The 20,941-nt window shown below is 37.6% G+C and overlaps 1 non-coding gene across 1 annotated transcript; it reads right to left on the reverse strand.

The window, feature by feature from the left end:
* Positions 1-1,358: 1,358 nt before the first annotated feature.
* Positions 1,359-1,465, reverse strand: LOC118539160 (U6 spliceosomal RNA). The gene has a single exon (XR_004919004.1). It is a non-coding gene; the product is annotated as a U6 spliceosomal RNA (small nuclear RNA).
* Between the last annotated feature and the right edge of the window lie 19,476 nt (positions 1,466-20,941).

Genomic DNA, 20,941 nt, shown 5'->3' on the forward strand with positions numbered 1-20,941 from the left:
CAGACTGTAAGATCAAATAGAATACTGATTAACTGGAATTTGAATGCTAACATCAACTGCTAAGATTACACAGAATTCTGTCTCTCTAAACACCATTTTATAAATACGATCTGTTAAAATGTCTACATGTCTTTCAGCAGTGTCAGTTCTACAGGCACATTATGCAAACACCAATTCGCTGACCTACCTAAATGAGAAACCCAGTAAAAATATTCAGAACAAATGTGTTCAGAAGTTGTCATCCTTTTAGTAGTGTGTCTATGAATGATAGGAATTTATGTTCAGCAACTGTATGCATATTTGAAAATTTTCTTATTTAGTTTAATTTAAACATTTTTTAAATACTAAATTTTATTAATTTTTTAAAAAGATTTAATTTATTTTGGGAGAGAGTGAGAGAGAAGGAGAGAGAGAGCATGAGCTGGGGAGGGAGGAAGGGTGGAAGGAGAGGGAGAGAGTCTCAAGCAGACTCCCCGATGAGCAAGGAGCCCGACACAGGGTTGATCTCACGACCCTGAGATCATGACCTGAGCTGAAACCAACAGTGGGGCTTTTAACTGACTGCACCACCCAGGTGCCCCTGTTACTTTTTTTAAAACCATGGTTTACAGGCGCCTGGGTGGCTCAGTTGGTTAAGCGTCTGCCTTTAGCTCAAGTCATGATCTCAGGGTCCTGGGATTGAGTCCCCCATTGGGCTCCCTGCTCAGCAGGGAGCCTGCTTCTTCCTCTGCTCATGTGCTCTCTCGCTCTCTCTCAAATAAATAAATAAAATATTTTTAAAAAATAAAATAAACCATGGTTTATTATTGCTTGTTAACAGGATGTATAGAGGGAATGTAAAATCTTTAAAGATTAAAAAAAGTTTATCACCCTACCATACGGTTTAGCAACAGATTTACTTTTTAAATCTATTTTTATTTACTTATTTTTTGGGGGCGGTAGGGGCACAGGGAGAGGGAGAGAGAATCTTAAACCCGCCCCATGCCCAGAGCAGAGCCCAATGCGGGGCTCAATCTCACAACCCTGAGATCAGGACCTGAGCTGAAATCAACAGTCGGACTCTCAGCCACCCAGGCACCCCGATGTACTTTTTTAACAACATGGACCTGATATGACAGTTTCACTACCAATTAGGTGTTTAATATTGGGATTCTACTTGTACTAGATAATTTAAAAGCTAAAACCTCTCAAATAGTCCTGAAGAATACAGGATAAAATTGAAAAAAAAAAGATAATCATAGGATTACAAGCATGGCATAGTACTTGGATATCCTTTATCTGCTGTCTTTTTAAAAAAATTTCTAGACCTTTATTCCTCTGTAAAAAAGGGGAAAAAGGAATAAAATAAAATGGCACAGTTGAACACAGAATGCTTCACGAATTTACGAGTCATCCTTCTGCGGGGGCCATGCTAATCTACTCTGTATCGTTCCAATTTAAATATATGTGCTGCCAAAGCGAGCACTATATTCTGTCTTTAATTTTTAAAGATTTTATTTATTTCTTTGAGAGAAAGAGAGAGAGAGCGAGCGAGCAGGGGGGGAGGGGCAGAGTAGAGGGAGAAGCAGGCTCCCCACGAAGCAGGGAGCTCCATGCAGGACTGGATCCCAGGACTCTGGGATCACGACCTGAGCTGAAGGCAGATGCTTAACTGACTGAGTCACCCAGGCACCCCTCTTCTGTCTTTTTAACAGAGACTGGCAACTAGTGAAACACATGCTTAAAATATTCACAAGATAATTTTCATCACATGATCAGGGCTGCTCTAGGTCATACTGCAAAGTGTCTTATTCTTTATACTTTTCTCATTCTTCCACCTTCCCTAAGTATCTCCTAAAACCCTGATTGATATATCCTCCTATCAATCCAGTTACCGAAAAAGAGAGAGCGATTCCATGTGCACTATGTTTTCTGTACAAAAACAAATAAAGCTGCATGGGAATCGAGCATGTTATCTCTGAAATGCTAGCAATGATTGTTCCAGAATCTGATACCCATTTAGAACAGGTTGATGACCCTCCTGTGTAACGTAGATTGTCAGAGCAACTTGAATTCTGTGGCCATCCTCAGAACTTTTTATGTAAGCAGTTAGTCAAAATGTATTTATACTGAAATTTCAATTTTATACCCACTTCAAAAGGATTTCCATCCTTAAGTGCTTTGGCACTATGTGGCTCTGTATACTGTTTTCTGTTGCATTCCTCTCTGAGCCAGGTGAAGATGTTTCTCATTAGAGTGGTCAACCCTCTATACCCTCCACCAACTCCTGACCCAGAAGTTCAACATTATATTTTTGAATTTGGGAGTGGGCCTTTTGAAAATTCATAATGGAATTGACTTCTTGAGTTTTAAAACATTAAATAATAGAACGAACATTAAAAGAGTGTTGGCTCTTTTTGATAAACTATAGGTAAGAATGCTTGGCGAATGCTTGGATAAAAAACAGAGATTAGGGTCCACTACCATTGGGTCACTAATGACAGGTGAAATTCTAAAAATCAACATGCTTCTGATTTCTGCATGCTTAACCTCTTAAGTCCTTTACCAGGAGAACATTTTAATCCTTTGATTAGGGGTTGCAAACTAATCCGAGGGTCAAATCCAGTTCACTGACCTATTACATTTGCCTGCATAGTTTAAAAATTTGGAAATTTTACATAAAAAGTCTGGACTTCTGACTTCTCTTGAGGGATTGGGAAATCTGGCCACATTGCTCACATTACCATGGGACAACAACAGGTAGGTGACACTGGTGGAAACTAGCTTAATTAGAGAGGGTGCGCACACCTGTCAGGGTTCACTTGTCCTGCTTCCTTATTGATGTCTGGCCCCGTAAGCCCTTAAGTTTTTTACTATTCTTGTAAGAATCAGTAAGTACCTTGCAGCTAAGCCAGGTAACTTTATGCAGATGAGCCAGCAGAGCAGTTCAATTTTTTTCAGAACAATTTTTTTCCCTGTATATCTGCACGAAAATTAAGTTCCAGAAATTCAGCCGACTTCAAAAGGATGAAAATTCCTCTAGGTTGTGTGACTTTTTTTTTTTTTTAATCACTTTTGAAGTTCCTTAATTCTTTTGTTTATCTATCTAATTTGTTTTTCTTTTGCTGAGAACATTAGAAAATTTAACTGAAACTAAAAATTGAATCAAAATAATCCAAAATCTTTACAAAGGACATTTTTTTCTTTCTAAAATGATTAACAATCTTTTTCTTTCTAGTACTGAGTTGTGAACCAGGCAGACGTGTTTCTAATGGTAGAGTTTACCAGAAGCTGTTATTTCCACTGTGTAGCTGGTGGTATCATCCATATAATTTCTCATTTTTATTTTAAGCACATTTAAATTTGCAACTAACACTTGAATAAATGGTGAATACAATATACCCGCAGTTGCTGTGGAAACCAGGACAACTATTAATGCTCACCTGGTAAGCTAATGAAAAAAATAATTAAGTTTAAAAAAAAGTCAACATTATACTCGGTGGCAGGATTCTAGAGTAGAGGCCCTAAACTGGCAGCCCTTCCATTATATCTGGCTCACACACTGGATTCAAAAATTCTGTATTAATTGCCAAGACTGAAAATTGTGATGCTTTGTCATGAAGATTCCACAAGGGGGCGCTTCCAGGACACTTGATTGGGCAAAATGACGTGCCTGGCCCCAAAGGCATTTGAGTTGGTGACCAGTGCTCCAAAGTTATTCTTCTTCAACCCAGAAAAATTACAAGGAAGCTCATTTTCACCATTTTTCCCTGTTGTTTAAAAAGTATTGATAATATATAAAGGCATGAAAAGAATACAAGAAGTAGCTGCTGGAAATGATGAGACTAAAAGGTGACATCATTGTATTGAACATACAATCCAAAGAAATCAGCAAATTCCCAGAACTAACCAGAGGACTTAATAAGATGACTGTGAACAAGGTAAATATAGCTGTTAAGAACGCTCAAGTATTTCAGCATGGAAAACATAAGATCTTTTCTCCCTTACCTCATCTTTTAAAACATGGGTACTAGACACAAGTCAGATCCCGTTATGTGTGCTAGACACATTCTTGAAGAGAGGGAGTGGGGGTGGGGCAGAGAGAGAAGGAGAGAGTCCTAAGCGGGCTCCATGCCCAGCACAGAGCCTGATGCTGAGCTGGATCTCCCAACCCTGAGATCATGACCTGAGCAGGAAGCAAGAATCAGATACTTAACTGACTAAGCCACCCAGACGTCCCCTGAATCATTGCTTCTAAAAGAAATATAGGCATAGGTTCCTGTGCGCCGCTGGTCACATTTTCATCAACTGATCACAACCTCGTCTTAATGTATGTTTCTGTTGGTTGATTTGGAATTACGAATAAATTTTAGTAAGTAGGCAAACTGGGAAATATAGAATCTGCAAATAACAAGAATCGACTCCATGTAAAATTGCAAAAACACCCACTTACAATTTTACAAAAATATATACTTTTTGAAAAATGCAGTCCTTTTTCTTTAACTTTTTGGTTGTTTCTCTCTCATTCTCCTTCTTCTTCCCTACTACATCCTTCCCCACTTTCACACCATGGCCCAGGGTAATTGATGTGGACGACTTAATTGATGTCATCCTGTCTTTCCCTTATGTTTCATCACATACAAAATAAACATACCTGTAAACATATATTGTTTTACAAAACTAGAATTAAACACTCTTATCTCCATCTTGCTTTTCTTAATATCTCATGGAAATTCATCCAAGCCAATCAGTATATTTCTAAGTCAGCCTTTATAAAAGCTGTATGATATTCCATGGTTTGGGGGATGTATCTATTTTCCTATTGATAAACGTTCACTTTGTACTTGTTTTATTTTTACTAACATAAACGATGCTACAATAAAGTTCACAGAACATACAGGCTTTTATTTCTATGGGCTAGGTCCCCAGGAAAGGGACTGTTGGCTCTTCTCAGATTATTTTCTAGAAAGTCTGATGCTAACATTTCTACCAGCAGTATCTGAGAGTACTCTGATCACATATCCCTAAGAGGAATAGATGCAATATGTCTTCTTTATTTTTTTGTCAGGCTGCTGGTAAAAGGATCATTTCATTGTTATCTTAATTTGCACTTCCCTGAATATCATCAAATTTGAGCAGTTTTTCATGTGTGTTGTCATTTGGATTTATGAGTCTGCGAACAATCTACTTTTTCATTGGGCTGACTAATCCCTTTTTGTTGAAGTGTAAGTGTTCTTTGTATATTCAAGATCATAAATAATTTGTTCTGTGTTTTTAAAATATTTTCTAAATTTGTTATTTTTTAAATTTTTATTTAAATTCCCATTAGTTAACATACAGTGTAATATTAGTTGCAGGTGTACGATATAATGATTCAATACAATACCCAGGTTCTATACAATACCCAGTGCTCATCACGGCAAGTGCGCTCCTTCATCCCCATCACCTATTTCACCCATCCCCCCACCCTCTCCCCTCTGGGAACCATCGAGTGTCTTGATTTGCCTCTCTCTCTTTTATTCCCCCTTTGCTCATTTGTTTTGTTTCTTAAATTCCACATATGGTATTTGTCTTTCTCTCACTGTCTTACTTCACTTAGCACAATACTTTTTAGCTCCATCCAAAGAATGAATGGCAAAGTTTTATTCTTTTATATGGCTGAGCAATATTCCATTGTATATATAAACCACTTCTTCTTTATCCATTCATCAGTCGAAGGACACTTGGGCTGTTTTCATAATTTGGCTCTTGTGGATAATGCTGCTATAAACATTGGTGTACATATATCCCTTTGAATTAGTATTTTTGTATTTTGGGGGTAAATACCTAGTGGTGCAATTGCTGGATTGTAGGGTAGTTCTATTTTTAACTTTTTTGAGGAAATTCAATACTGTTTTCCAGAGTAGCTGCACCAGTTTACATTCCTGCCAACATTTGCTTTTTCTCCACATCCTCGCCAATACCTGTTGTTTCTTGTGTTGTTGGTTTTTAAAAAACAAAACAAAACAAAACTTTTTAAGTAGGTTCCACGTCCAAAGTGGAGTCCAATGCAGGGCTTGAACTCATGACCCTGAGATCAAGACCTGAGCTGAGATCAAGAGTCTGGTGCTTAACCAACTGAGCCACCCAGGTGCCCCATTTTGTGTTGTTGATTTCAGTCATTCTGACAGGTGTGAGGTGATATCTCATTGTGGTTTTGATTTATATTTCCCTGATGATTCTAAAGATTTATTTATTTATTTATTTATTTGAGAGAGAGAGAGTACAAGGTGAGGGGCAGAGGGAGAAGCAGACTCCCTGCTGAGCAAGGAGCCCGATGTGGGGCTCGATCCCAGGACTCTGGGATCATGACCTGAGCAGAAGGCAGACACTTAACCGACTGAGCCACTGAGGTGCCTCTCCCTAATGATTCTAACTTTGTTATTACATATAGACATTGATTATGGTATTTTTTTCCAAAACATGATTTTAATTTCTATGTAGTCAAAATGCTCACCTTTCCTTTATAGCTCTTGGATCTCCAGTTTTATTGTCTTTCCTGCTCCCAGATTATACACATGGTATTTTATATTTTCTTGAAAGACGTTTATGCTTTAATCCATATAGAATTTATTTTTGGAGATGGTGCTAAGATAGGCATTCAATTTTATTTTCATCCAGGGGGCTGGCCCAGTTGTGCCAGCACCATTTAATAAACAATCCATTATTTTCCACCTGTTTGAAATAATACCTTTGACAATATGAATGCTATTATATTTATATTAGGGATGATACATTTTACTGATCTATTTGTCTATTCTTATAATGGGTTAAAGGATTAATATTTTTATATTTTTTTCCCAGTCAAGAACATGATGTGTATTTCCTTTTGCTCAAATCTTATTTTATGGGTCTCCAAAAGGTTTTTTTATGTTTCCCTCATATAGGTTCTAATCTTGTTACATTTACTTCCAAGTACTTAATAGATTTTTTTGCTATTATGAATGGGAAAAAAATACCCCCATATCTTTTCCTAGGAAATTATTACTAAAATAGAGAACAGTTATTTTGCACATTTAACTTATAAGCCACCTTATGAACTTCATGAATTTTATGGATTCTAATGCATTTTTCTTATCAAAATCTCTTGGCCTTCCTGGTTATAAAGTAATATCAGCAATAAACAGATGGTTTTTATCTTTGCTTTTCCAGTGTTATACCAGGCCCCTCACTTCCTTGTCCTAGGCTTCCTGTTATAACTTCCAAGACAATGTGGAGTATTACAGTAGTAGTCCTGCTTTGTCTTTTCCTAATGGTTTTGATCACCTGACCAATGTCCACTGAGTGTTTGCTGAGAGTCAGTCAGGGAGGTCTGAGAATACCTGGGGGACTAAAGCAAAGTCCCTGGACACATAACACTTACATTCTAGGAGGGGTGCCATGGAAGGGGACTTTGAGTACCCTTGTTCCACAAATGTTTGTTCATGTTCCTGATTTTCACTGATGGAGATGTACTGTTTTGCCCCTTAAAGATATGATTTGCCATTGATTTTTTCATAACTACTCCTATGTTTTAAAAGGAAGAGTTGCCAAATTTTATCAAATACCTTTTAAGGATTAAATTATATGATTATTTTTCTCTTTTAACTTACTGAAGAACTTGTATACAAATGTAGGGATCCGAAGGGGTACGTACACCCCATTTATAGCAGCAATGTCCACAATAGCCAAACTGTGGAAAGAGCCAAGATGTCCATCGACAGATGAATGGATAAAGAAGATGTGGTATGTATATATACAATGGAATATTATGTAGCCATCAAAAGGAATGAAATCTTGCCATTTGCAATGACATGGATGGAACTGGAGGGTGTCATGCTGAGCGAAATAAGTCAATCAGAGAAAGACATGTATCATATGACCTCACTGATATGAGGAATTCTTAATCTCAGGAAACAAACTGAGGGTTGCTGGAGTGGTGGGGGGTGGGAGGGATGGGGTGGCTGGGTGATAGACATTGGGGAGGGTATGTGCTATGGTGAGCACTGTGAATTGTGTAAGACTGTTGAATCACAGATCTGTACCTCTGAAACAAATAATACATTATATGTTAACAAAAAAAAAAAAAAGAAAAAGATAGCAGGAGGGGAAGAACGAAGTGGGGGAAATCAGAGGGGGAGACGAACCATGAGAGATGATGGACTCTGAGAAACAAACTGAGGGTTCTAGAGGGGAGGGGGTGGGGAGATGGGTTAGCCTGGTGATGGTATTAAAGAGGGCACGTTCTGCATGGAGCACTGGGTGTTAAACGCAAACAATGAATCATGGAACACTACATCAAAAACTAATGATGTATTGTATGGTGATTAACATAATAATAATAAAAAAATTTACTGAAGAACTTGTAATGAAATATGTTGATTAGCTTCCATACTGAATTCTCCTTGCAATCCTGGACTATAGGACTTGATCACACTGTATTGTTCATTTCTTGCATGGCTGGATTCGATTTACTAATATTTTATTTGGAATTTTTGCTCATTTTTATTATTAGAGGTACATAAACTTTATAAAAAGAATTGGGGGAGTTTCCACTCTTTTCTATGGTGAGTAAATATTCAAATAACATTGGAATTATCTGTTCCTTATAAGTGACGTAAATCTCAGCTCTTAATCTCTCTGATTCTGCTTTTATTTCAGTGGCAGTTGCTTGATACCTTTTTTAATCTCTTTTATGATACTTGGTTTATGCAAACTTTCCATCTCTTCTTGGGTCCATTTTGGTAATTTAGAATTTGTTAGAGAAGGATGCATTCCTCCAGCTCGTTAAATTCGTTTTTTCCATCCAGTTGTCTGGAAAGACTTGTACATCTTTTCATCTTGCCAGCATTTGTAGTTATATTGTCTTTCACATTTCTGTTCTTTTAGTAGCTTTATTGAGATGTAATTGGAATATAATAAAAGACACATATATGAAGTGTGTAATTTGGTAATTTTTGACAAATGCGTATGCCAGGAAAAAACATTATCACAATCGAGATAATGAAACTATCTGTCACCCCCTAAAGTGTCCCCAGTGCTCCTCCCACTTCTCCACCCCACCCCTGGGCAACCACTGATCTGCTTTCTGTCGCTATAGATTGGTTTGTGTATGGTGTGTACTCTCTTTTGTTTCCTTTGCTCAGCATCATGATTTGGGGTTCATCCCGGTTGTTGATTATACCTATAGTTCATTCCTTCTTATTGCTGAGTAGTATTCCATTGTGGGGTTACAGCCCAATTTGTTTATCCATTGACTTGTTGATGGTTATTTGTGCTGTTTCCAGCTTGGGGCTATTATAAGTAAAGTTGCTATGAACATTTGTACGGATGTGTGCTTTCATTTCTCTTGGGAAAATACTAAGGCGTATGGTGCGCAGATGTTTAACTTTTTAAGAAATGATAAGACTGTTTTCCAAAGTGGCTGTACCATTTTACATCCAACATTTGGTATGATCAATCTTTAAATTGAGCCATGCTACTAGCTGGGTAGTGGAACAAGAAATGTTGGCGAGGATGTGGAGAAGAGGGAACCCTTGTGCACTGTGGGTGGGAATGCAAACTGGTGCAGCCACCAGTGTGGGGGGGGAATGCAAACTAGTGCAACCACCACTGTGGGGGGGAATGCAAACTGGTGCAGCCACTGCAGAAGACAGTATGAAGGTTCTTCAAATATTTAAAAATAGAACTACCCTACGATCCAGTAATCTCACTACTGGGTATTTACCTTAAAAATACAAAAACACTAATTTGAAAAGATATATGTACCCCTATGTTTACTGCAGCATTATTTACAATAGCCAAATTATGGAAACAGCTCAAGTGTCCATCAATAGATGAATGAATAAAGAGGATATGGTGTTTATATACAATGGAATATTATTCAGCCATAAAAAATGAAATCTTGCCATTTGCAACAACATGGATGGAACTAGAGGGTATTATGCTGAGTGAAATAAGTCAGTCAGAGAAAGACAAATGTCATATTATTTCACTCATATGTGGAATTTAAGAAACTAAACAAACAAAGGAAAAAAAGAGAGACAAATCAATAAATAGACTTTTTAAGATTTATTTATTTGAGAGAGAGAGAATGAGCAGGGGGGCGGGGAGGGAGAAAGGACAGAGGGAGAGGGAGAAGCAGACTCCCTGCTGAGCAGGGATCCTGATGCGGGGCTCCATCCCAGGACCCTGGGATCATGACCTGAGCCGAAGGCAGACGCTTAACTGACTGAACCACCCAGGTGCCCCAAGAAATAGACTCTTAACTATAGAGAACAAACTGATGGTTACCAGAGGGGAGGGGAGTGGGGGGATGGGTGAAATAGATAATAAGGATTAAAGAGCCATGCATAGAATTTTTGTTGTGTCACTATATTGTACACCTGAAACTAATATAACACTGTCTGTTAACTATACCTGATTAAAATAACAAACTTAATTTAAAAAAAGTTATGTAGTAGTGTATTATTGTAGTTTTAATTTTGATATGGGCTTAATTTTGATTAGGGTTTGATTTTGATTCCTGGTTCTAATTCTCCTTCAGTTTGTTTTTGTTGCTTCACAACTCAAACAATTAGAAACAAACCAGGACAATCTACTCCTTCCACAACAACCATAGATACGATACTTGTAAATCTTGTAAAAAAGGGGATATCAGACAATTAAGAAAATCATAAGAGAAAACACATTTGCAATATTGTACTGTATTTATCGAAAAAAAATCCGTGTACAAGAGAATTTTCACAGTTCAAACCCATGTTGTTCAAAGATCAACTGTACTGTCTTCCTAACCACTAACTGCTGTAAACTATAAGGTGTACAACTTTGGGTTCATTTTTCACAATTTAAAAAACACAAGTCTTGGGGCGCCTGGGTGGCTCAGTCAGTTAAGCATCTGCCTTCGGCTCAGGTCATGATCCCGGGGTCCTGGGATTGAGCCCCACATGGGCTCCCTGCTCAGCGGGGAGTCTGCTTCTTCCGCTCCCTCTGCCCTTCTCCCTACTTGTGCTCTCTCTCTCTTTCAAATAAATAAATTAAAAATCTTAAAAAAAAAAAAAAGTGAGTCTTATTTCGAAGTTGGGGGAAATTCACCCCAACAGGAGACCTTAAACTGAGGCTCTTTTGATAATGACATGAGACAGACAGCTTTCTCACTGACTTTGGAACAAATAGATGACATCACAGTGGGGTCTGCTTCCGCCCAAAGCTGGAACACAAGTCCCTTGGATTCTCCCACCTAGGCTCCTTCATAGTCTTCCTTCATATCCTTCTCATCATTCTTTCACTGTCTATCGCCTGCTTCCTTGAGTCATGCCTTCCCTTTCCTTTTCATTTCTGCCCTCCTTACTACTTCCTTCTCTATTCCTCATCTACCTACAAACATTCAAGGCTTCTGGTTGTTGCACATTTGTTCCCCTAAACCTCCCTGACATGGTAAGCAAGAACATTTGAGATGCTAACCAAGACAGTCATTGCACGACAACCATGGTCCTGACCCACCATCAAAGGACCTCTCCACCCCAATTTCTTGAATCCACTAGATGGGTTCCCACCGGCCTCAAGTCTTGGTTGTGCTTCTTAATACAGCCTCTAACTACCTCTTTTCTCCTCTGTCTTGTAATTATCTTCCCAACCAAATGTCTTGCCTCCAAAACCCTTTCTCAGCTCCAGACCACCATCGGAGCTCAACAGATGGTTTAGCCAGTGCTCCAAGGAGAGTGCCAACAAGGAACTGCTGACTCTGTGGACAGTTTCACCGAGCCTTGACCAACCCCACAGAGATTACTCTAACCCCTAAGAGTGTTCTAAGACAAATGATGTCTGTCTTGCACAAGAGGGGGCACTGACGAGGCCAGACACAGACCTCTCCCCTTTTGACAAGGCCAGACACTGATCCAACTCCCCATTCTTGGTCTCATGATTGATTTGCTAAGATTAAAACTGTCCCCTGAAACTCGCTAACCACAGAGAAAAACATTTCCTGTTCACATAACTGACTGAGACTTCTCCTGCTTGAAAAACAACCCTGACTGTAAATCACCCCATCTGCAACTTGTTTACTCCCCCCTATAAAAAGTCTAAGGCAAAAACATCCTGCTGAGATGCTCTGATCTTTGGATTTTGGATGCTCTACCCATTGACTGAAAAATACCAATCTCCTTACCTGTCTGATTTTTGTCTTTGATATAAATTACATGAAAAAGTGATCAAACCATAGAGCACTAGCGCAAAAACCAACAAATGGACCAAGAAACAAAAATAAATTCATGTAATGTGGAAATCTGATATATGACAAAGGAATGGCAAAAAAAAAAATTGTTTAATTGATGGTACTGGGCAAATTAGCTCACTCTATGGAGAAAAAAAATATTAAAAATATAATAAATGTAATATAATTATATTAAAAGGGGGGGGTCTCAGACTAAAGTCCTAAACTCAAAAGTTAAACTTACAAATCAAATTGAAGAAAATGTAAGAAAATATCTATGAACTAGAAGTGGAGGGAAACTTCCTAACCCAGACTCAAATAATGCATGACTTTGACTACATCAAAATGAAAAATTTCTGATAAACAATGTACCCATTGGCAAAATTAACAGAGACATGACAGACTGACTAGGGATTACATCAAGGAGAATTGATCTTAGACTCTCATTTGTAAACCATTATTGGGTGATAAATGCAGTGTAGTGATTGCACATGAGCATTAAAAAGATAAAGTAGAGGGCGCCTGGGTGGCTCAGTTGGTTAAGCGACTGCCTTCGGCTCAGGTCATGATCCTGGAGTCCCTGGATCGAGTCCCGCATCGGGCTCCCTGCTCGGCAGGGAGCCTGCTTCTCCCTCTGACCCTACCCCCTCTCATGTGCTCTCTCTCTCATTCTCTCTGTCTCAAATAAATAAATAAAATCTTTAAAAAAAAAAAAAAAAAAAAAGATAAAGTAGAATAGAATAGAAAGTATCAGAGATCATAGTAAGTATTAGAGGAATATACTCATTAACTTTTTGTTTAAGTTGTGTAAATAAAATGCAAATTAAAATATACATTATCCACAATGTGTATTGGTGGGGAATATAATATTTACATATACATAATATATCAGTACATATACATACATAGTAACATATAATTAATCACATTTAATTACATAGACTTAATATATAATTATATATTAATATAATCAACATAAACTATAATTAACATATTTACATATAATCTTTATATGTACTAATATGATATATATTATAGATAATGTATATATGTTGTTATAATGTTAAATATATTTTTACTGTCAATTATGATCAAAACAGTGAAAACCATTTGATATTTGCTTGAGCAAATCACAGAGAAAATAATGTTAGTCGACAGAAAATTGAGCAAAGTGTCCCAATAGGCAATGAACAGAGAAAGAAGCCTGAATGGCTAACAAGTATATGAAGAGTTGCTCAAACTTATTAGTAATCTGACAGATACATTTTAAAACTGTGTTACATCAGAATGACAAAAATAAAGACATATGCTGCTAAGTGTTAGGGTACATGGGAACTCTTGCAGTTTTGATGAAAGTGTAAACTGGTTAGGACATTCTAGAAATAATCATTTGGAGGTACTTAGTGGAATTAAGAATGTAAATTCTCTTTGACTCAGCAAAGAGAAATCCACGTCTAGGTGTGGATATCTGGGAGTGGTACATATACCCCCTCTGCTCTTAAGGTGGCATATAATGGGAGGCTTGCTGTGGTGGTGTTTATGAATTGCAAAGTTGCAGGCAAATCTAGGTTTTATCATTAGGGGAATGGATACCTAGAATGTGGTAAATGCACATTTGTAATATGAATTACTATGCACTAGTTAGAAGCAACAGCCTCGGTGTACATCAAACAAAATCTTGAGTGATAAAGGGAAACACAGAACGAGGTTTGCAGCATAATACCACCCAAGTCAAATACATATATGCATAGACTGCATATTTTAACAGTTAAAACTAGTTGTCTTTAGGTAGTAGCAATACGGATTTTTTTCTTTTCTTTATTCTTTGTGGTATTTTAAAAGTTTCCACAAGTTTATATATATTGGTTTTCATAATGAGAACGTACCTAATAAAATTTACTATTAAAAAGTCACCTATGTGAAAGAATAGTCTTTTCAACAAATAGACATTTTTCTGAAGAAGATATATAAATGGCCAATAAGCATACAAAAAGATTCTCCACAACATAGTCATTAGGCAAATGCAAATCAAAACCACACTGAGATACTGCTTCACGTACATTTGGATGTCAGTAAAGACAGACAATGTAAAGTGTTGGCAAGGATGTGGAGGAATTGGAACCCTCTGCACTGATCGTGAGAATGCAAAACAATGCAACCACTTTGAGAAACAATTTGGCAGGTCCTCAAAATGTTAAACCTAGAGGTCCTATATGACTGAGCACTTCTACTCCTGGTATCTACCCAAGAGAAATGAAAACATACGCCCACAAAAACACCTGTAGGAGAATGTTCAGAGTAGTATGATTCATGATAGCCAAAGGGTCAAAACAACCCAAATGTCCATCAACTGATGAGTGGCTAAACAAAATGTGGTATATCTATATAATAGGATGCTATCTGGTGGTAAAAAGGAATCAAGTATTGATTCATGCTATAACATGCATGAACTTAAAAGCATTTGCTGACTGAAAGAAGTAAGTCTCAGAAGATCACATATTCTATGGTTCAGTTTATATAAAAGGTCCAGAAAAAGCAACTCTGTAGAGACAGAAAGTAGATTAGTGGTTGCCTAGGGCTGGGAGTACAGAATGAGGGGTGACTGCTAATGGGTATGAGGTTTCTTTCTGAGGTGATGATATATAGACCATGGTGATGGTTGCCTAATTCTCTATGCTTTTTAGGCATTGTGATGAGTGCCAGAGCATTCAGCTTATCCATATTTTCAGTAATAAGGAAACATTGTAACCAGGAATCATCATAATTTTCCCATCATCAATGTCTCCAAATAAAGTCTGATTACCTAGAGGAAAAAAACTATGAAAAATATCTTATATAATATTGTTAAATACACTTGTCTTTTATAAAATTAATACAAGCTCATTGTAAAATTGATAAAACAGAACAAAACTAGAAACTGCTATTATCCTCATACCCAGCATATAATTGCTGTTAATTTTGTGGTCTATTTTCTCAGTTTTTATGTTTTAAATAAAAGTTGTATTGTCTATTTGGATTACATAGAATGTAGTATTTTATAATTATTTTATTCTCTTAACTCTGATTTAGAAAACCTAGATCTGGGCACTAGATGCACTTGTCCTTACTGGATTATCACTGCTTGTATGACCTCTCAGAGGGCAGAGATGGGGGAGGGGACACACGCTAACCCATCCATATCAATGTCTATCTATTAAATAAACCCGAGTTTACATTTCAGACATAAGACGTCTGCATACTGAGAGTGAGGGGATGGAGAAACATTTATCATGCCAATGGATGTCAGTGAGAACGCCAGAGTAGCAATACTTATATAAGACAAAATAGACTTTAAAACAAAGTCTATACATGTCTCCAAAGAAGACATCCAGATGGCCAACAGACACACGAAAAGTTGGTCAACATCACTCATCATCAAGGAAATGCAAATCAAAACTATAATGCGGTATCACTTTGCACCTGTCAGAATGGCTAAAATCAAAACCACAAGAAACAACAAGTGTTGGCGAGGATGTAGAGAAAAAGGAACCCTAGTGCGCTGTTGGTGGGAATGCAAACTTGTGCAGCTGCTGTGGAAAAACAGTATGGAGGGTCCTCAAAAAGTTAAGAATAGAACGACCCTATGATCCAGTAATTGCACCACTGGGTATTTACCTCCAAAATACAAAAACGCTAATTCAAAGGGATACTTGCACCCCCATGTTTATTGCAGCACTATTTACAATAGCCAAATTATGGAAACAGCCCAAGTGTCCATCAATAGATGAATGGATAAAGAAGATATGGCATGTATATGATGGAATATTATTCAGCCTAAAAAGAATGAAATCTTGCCATTTGCAATGACACAGATGAAGCCAGAGAATATAATGCTAAGTGAAATAAGTCAGAGGAAGGGGGCGGCTGGGTGGCTCAGTCATTAAGCAGCTGCTTTTGGCTCAGATCATGATCCCAGGGTCCTGGGATCGAGCCCCGCATCGGGCTCCCTGCTTCTCCCTCTGCCTGCTGCTCTGTCTGCTTGTGCTCTCTCTCTCTCTCTCTCTCTGTGTCAAATAAATCAATAAAATCTTAAAAAAAAAAAAAAGAAAGAAGTCAGAGGATGACAAATACCATATGATTTCACTCATATGTGGAATTTAAGAAACAAATGAGCAAAAAGAGAGAGACAGATAGAAAGACAGACAAACCAAGAATCAGACTCTTCACTAGAGAGAACAGATAGTTACCAGAGGGGAAATGGGGCCGGGGAAGGGGTGAAATAGGTGATGGGCATAAGAGCACATTTATTGTGATGAGCACTGAGTTATGTATAGGATTGTTGAATCACTAGGTGTACACCTGAAACTAATATTTATCTTTTTTTTTTTTTTTTGAGAGAGAGAGTGCAAGTGGTGGGGGAGGGGGCAGCAGGAGAGGGAGAGAGAGTATCTTAAGCAGGCTCATGCTGAGCATAGAGCCTGATGCGGGGCTCAATCTCACAACCCTGAAATCATGACCTGAGCCGAAATCAAGGTTTTAGCACTTGGGGTGCCTGGGAGGTTCAGTGGGTTAAGTGTCTGCCTTCGGCTCAGGTCATGATCTCAGGGTCCTGGGATCGAGCCCTGCATCAGGCACCCTGCTCAGCGGGGAGTCTGCTTCTCCCCCTCCTTCTGCCTCTAGTCCACCCCCTTGTGCTCTCTCTCTCTTGAATAAAAAAAAGTCGGACCCTTAACCGACTGAGCTACCCAGGCACCACATACCTGAAACTGACATAACTCTATGTTAGCGATACTGAAATTAAAATCAAATTAAAAATTTAAAAACCCCTGAGTTTATACTAATATCTCCCACTTTAATCTAGCATCACAGGGTTCATTCTACCTTCTCTCCCTCTGCTTCTTTGTAATTTGTTTCTCTCACAGTGAGAAACTGGGCTCCTATAATCTACACTTTATTTACTTATGTGCTCAACCCTAGAATACACATTAAGTAATTTCAGGATTTCTAATCTGTACCCCTTTAAGAAACAAACTTAACATCTAGAGTACAGTATTTATGTCCAGTTCATTTTGTCTTCAGCCTTACAGTATGCAGTCAAGACACTTCTTTCCCCAAAGTACGCGGGTCACCTCCTTTTCCTTCATGCAGTTCATTAAGATCATATCAGACATTTGCAATACATTTGTTACAATGTGCATTCCATCCTGAGATCCCTCAACATCCTGGATGATGTTTTAAAATGGTATACAGTTAACTTCACCCTTCGTGCTATGTATTTCTAAGGATTTTGATAAATGTAGGGTCATATATCCATCACAAAAGGATCAGAGGCAGTTCCATTACCCTAAACACATCCAAGTATGACCCCTTTGTGGTCTGCCTCTCCAACTTCCCCCAATACCAGGCAGCCACCAATCTGTTTTCTGCCCCTCTAGTTTTGCCTTTTCCAGAATGTTGTGTAAGTGGAATCATACGAGAGTATCAATATAGGCTTTTGGGTTTGGATTCTTTTACTTAGCCAAATACATGTAAGATTCTTCTATGTTGTTGCATCACTTAACAGTCCATTCCTTTTTATCACTGAATAGTATTTGCTGGTATGAACAGGTTGTTTATTTGTACACCAGATAAAAATGTTGAAGAACAGCTTGGTTGTGTCCAGCTTGGGGAATTATGAATGAGGCTGCTATAAATATTTACATTCAGGTTTTGTGCTAATATAAACTTTCAATTTACTTGGATTAATATCTAGAAGCGGGATTACTAAGTCAAAGTGTATGTGTATGTTTATCTTTCATAAAACTAACAAATTGTTCTCCAAAGTGGCTGTACTGTTCTGCATTCCGACCAGCAGTGAGAAAGAGTTACTATGACTTTGGCACCACATGGGTATTTGACATCATCATGTTGCTTCCTCCCCTGCTTCCCAACCCCCACATTATATTAATGCTTATTTGCCATATGTATATCTTCTTCTGTCAAGTGTCTCTTCAGATGTTTTGCTGATTTTAGAGGTTGTTCATTTTCTTCTTGTTTAAAGAGTTCTTTATATATTCTGCATTCAAGGTCTTTACTGGATATATGACTTGCAAATATTTTCTCCCAGTCTGGTTTGCCTTTTCATTTTCTTAATAATGTTTTTTGCAGTGCAAAAGTTATTAATTTCAATAAAGCATAATTCATTATTTATTCTTTTATAGATTGTGCTTTCGTGTCATATCTAAAAACTCATCAGCAGGGGCACCTGAGTGGTTTAGTCGGTAAGCGTCCGACTCTTGATTTCGGCTCAGGTAATGATCTCCGGGTTATGAGATGGAGCCCCACACTGAGCTCTGTGCTCAGGATGAGTCTGCTTGAGATTCTCTCTCTCCCTCTCCCTCTGTCCCTGGTCACATGCTCTTGCTCTCTATAAATAAAATCTTCTTTAAAACTTCATCAGCAAACTTGAGATCATGCAAATTTTCTCCTATGTTTTTTTTTCCTAAAAGTTTTTTCTATGATACATTTGAGTTAATTTTTGTATAAGATCGGGAGCGTTGAGGTTGATTTTTTTTTTTGCATATGGACATCTAGTTGTTTGAGTACTACTTACTGAAAAGGCTTTCCATTCTGTTCCATTAATTGATGTATCTGTCTTTTCCCCAATACCACACTCCTTTGATGACTGCGAAAACCTATTAAGTCTTGGAATTGGATGGCATGAGCAACCAAATCTGTTCTTCTTTTTGAATTGTTTTGGCTAATCTAGTTCCTTTGGCTTTCCATATGAATTTTAGAATCAGCCTGTGTATATCTATAAAAAATTTGTAGGATTATGATTGGAACTGCATTTAATCTGTTGATCAAATTGGAGAGAGTTGACATCTTAAAAATAGTTTTTAATTCATCCACACAGTATATCTCTTCTGTTGACTTAGATCTTCTTTGACTTACTTCATCAGCGTTTGTAGTTGTCAGCAGATAGATCCTGCATGTATTAGATTTGTTTATATATGTTTCTTTTTTCTTTGAGAGTAGAAATTGAAATTAAAACAACAGTACCTTTTACAATGGCACCAAAACCATGGTATACTTAGCAATAAATCGTTTAAGTTGTGTGCAAGTCCTATATGCTGAAAACTAAAAAAGACTGATTAGAGAAACTAAGGAAGATCCAAATAAGTGGAGAGAGGTGGCATGCTCAGGAGTTGAAAGACTCAGTACGGTTAAGCCTTCAACTCTCCCCTAATCTAGCTATTGATTCAACACAATCCCAACCAAAATCTCAGATTTTTTTTTGAAATCACACCAAAACATGTACACAAATGTTCACTGCACATTTATTCCTACTCGCCAAAAACTAGGAACAACCAAAATACACTCTCATTGGTAAATGGTTTAACAAACTATGATTCATCTATAGACTACTACTCAGCAATAAAAAAACAAACTACTGAGACACACAATATAGATGAATATATATATATGAATAGATGAATCCTAAGTGCATTCTGTGCAGAGAAAGATGCCCAACTTACAAGATTACATACCATACAATTCCACTTATATGACCTTCTGGAAAAGAAAAAAGTTGCAGAGTCAAAAACATACCCACGGTTTCCAGGGAGTAAGAGTGGGGGAGATGTTAACTACTACGGGTCAAGAGAACTTTTTGGAGTGATGGGATCTTGATTGTGATTTTGGTTATGTGAATGTTTACATACGTTTCTCGAAAACCTTAGAACTGCACACGAAAAAGGGTGAATTTTACTTACATATAAATTATGTCTCTCTAAACTTAAAAAAGAGAGAAATCAAAATAACAAAATTAGACAAGTTTGAGTTCCAGACAAAATATATCAAATGAGACAAAGTGATATAATAATAACAGAGTTAAATAGTTATAATACAAACTAAAGCACCAACTATTATGAAACATTTATAAACCAAGTCAAAATATGGTAGGCCTACCATTGATATAGCTTTACTAGTGAGTTTATAAAATCTTTATGGAACAGATAATCCATACTTTAAAGGAACACTTCCATAAGAGAGGGAAAGCGGCCAAACTCATTTTATAACAGAACTAGAATAAAATATTAGCTAGCCAGACTCAACAGGGTATTAGAAAAAGAAAACATCACGGTCAAGTAGGGTTTATTCTAGGAATGCAAGAATGGTTCAAGTAAGGTCAAATTACAAGTCTAGAAGGCAGAATGACTTGTGGTTATAACTTTTCCTCTGCCAGAGAAGAACTTTTCCATCCAACAAAGAAGACTTTCCTTCCACGTGCCCAGGAGCCTACAGTCAGCGTAATTAACCAGTAACCTCTCCAAGGTCAAAGAAGAGGCCTCCCTCATTACAGATACTGGAGCATGATGCAGCACAAGGAATCACCCCGAGGATCACTAGCTGCTATTCTGATTCTCCTGAAAACACTAGTGCATTCACTAGGTCTTGAATTGAGAAGGGAAGAAGATTTTGCCATTCCAGAAAGGAGAGTGCTGGTTGCCACAACCGGAATAAGGTTAGCCATCACCAAATTGAATTATGTCATTACTATTATTACCCTGAAGTCCTACCATTACAGTAAAAACTTAAACATATCTAAATACTAGATATTTGTCTACTTTCCCCATGGCATTAAGGGTGTTCTTATGATGTGAATATCTTTTACCTAGAGTGTCAGTAATCAACAAATCATAAATGAGAACAGTTTTGAATAGGGAATGAACCAGAATTATTCATAAAATATAAGTAAGAAAGCCCTCGCAG

This window comes from Halichoerus grypus, chromosome 8 (genome assembly GCF_964656455.1).
Source record: "Halichoerus grypus chromosome 8, mHalGry1.hap1.1, whole genome shotgun sequence".
Lineage (NCBI taxonomy): Eukaryota > Metazoa > Chordata > Mammalia > Carnivora > Phocidae > Halichoerus > Halichoerus grypus.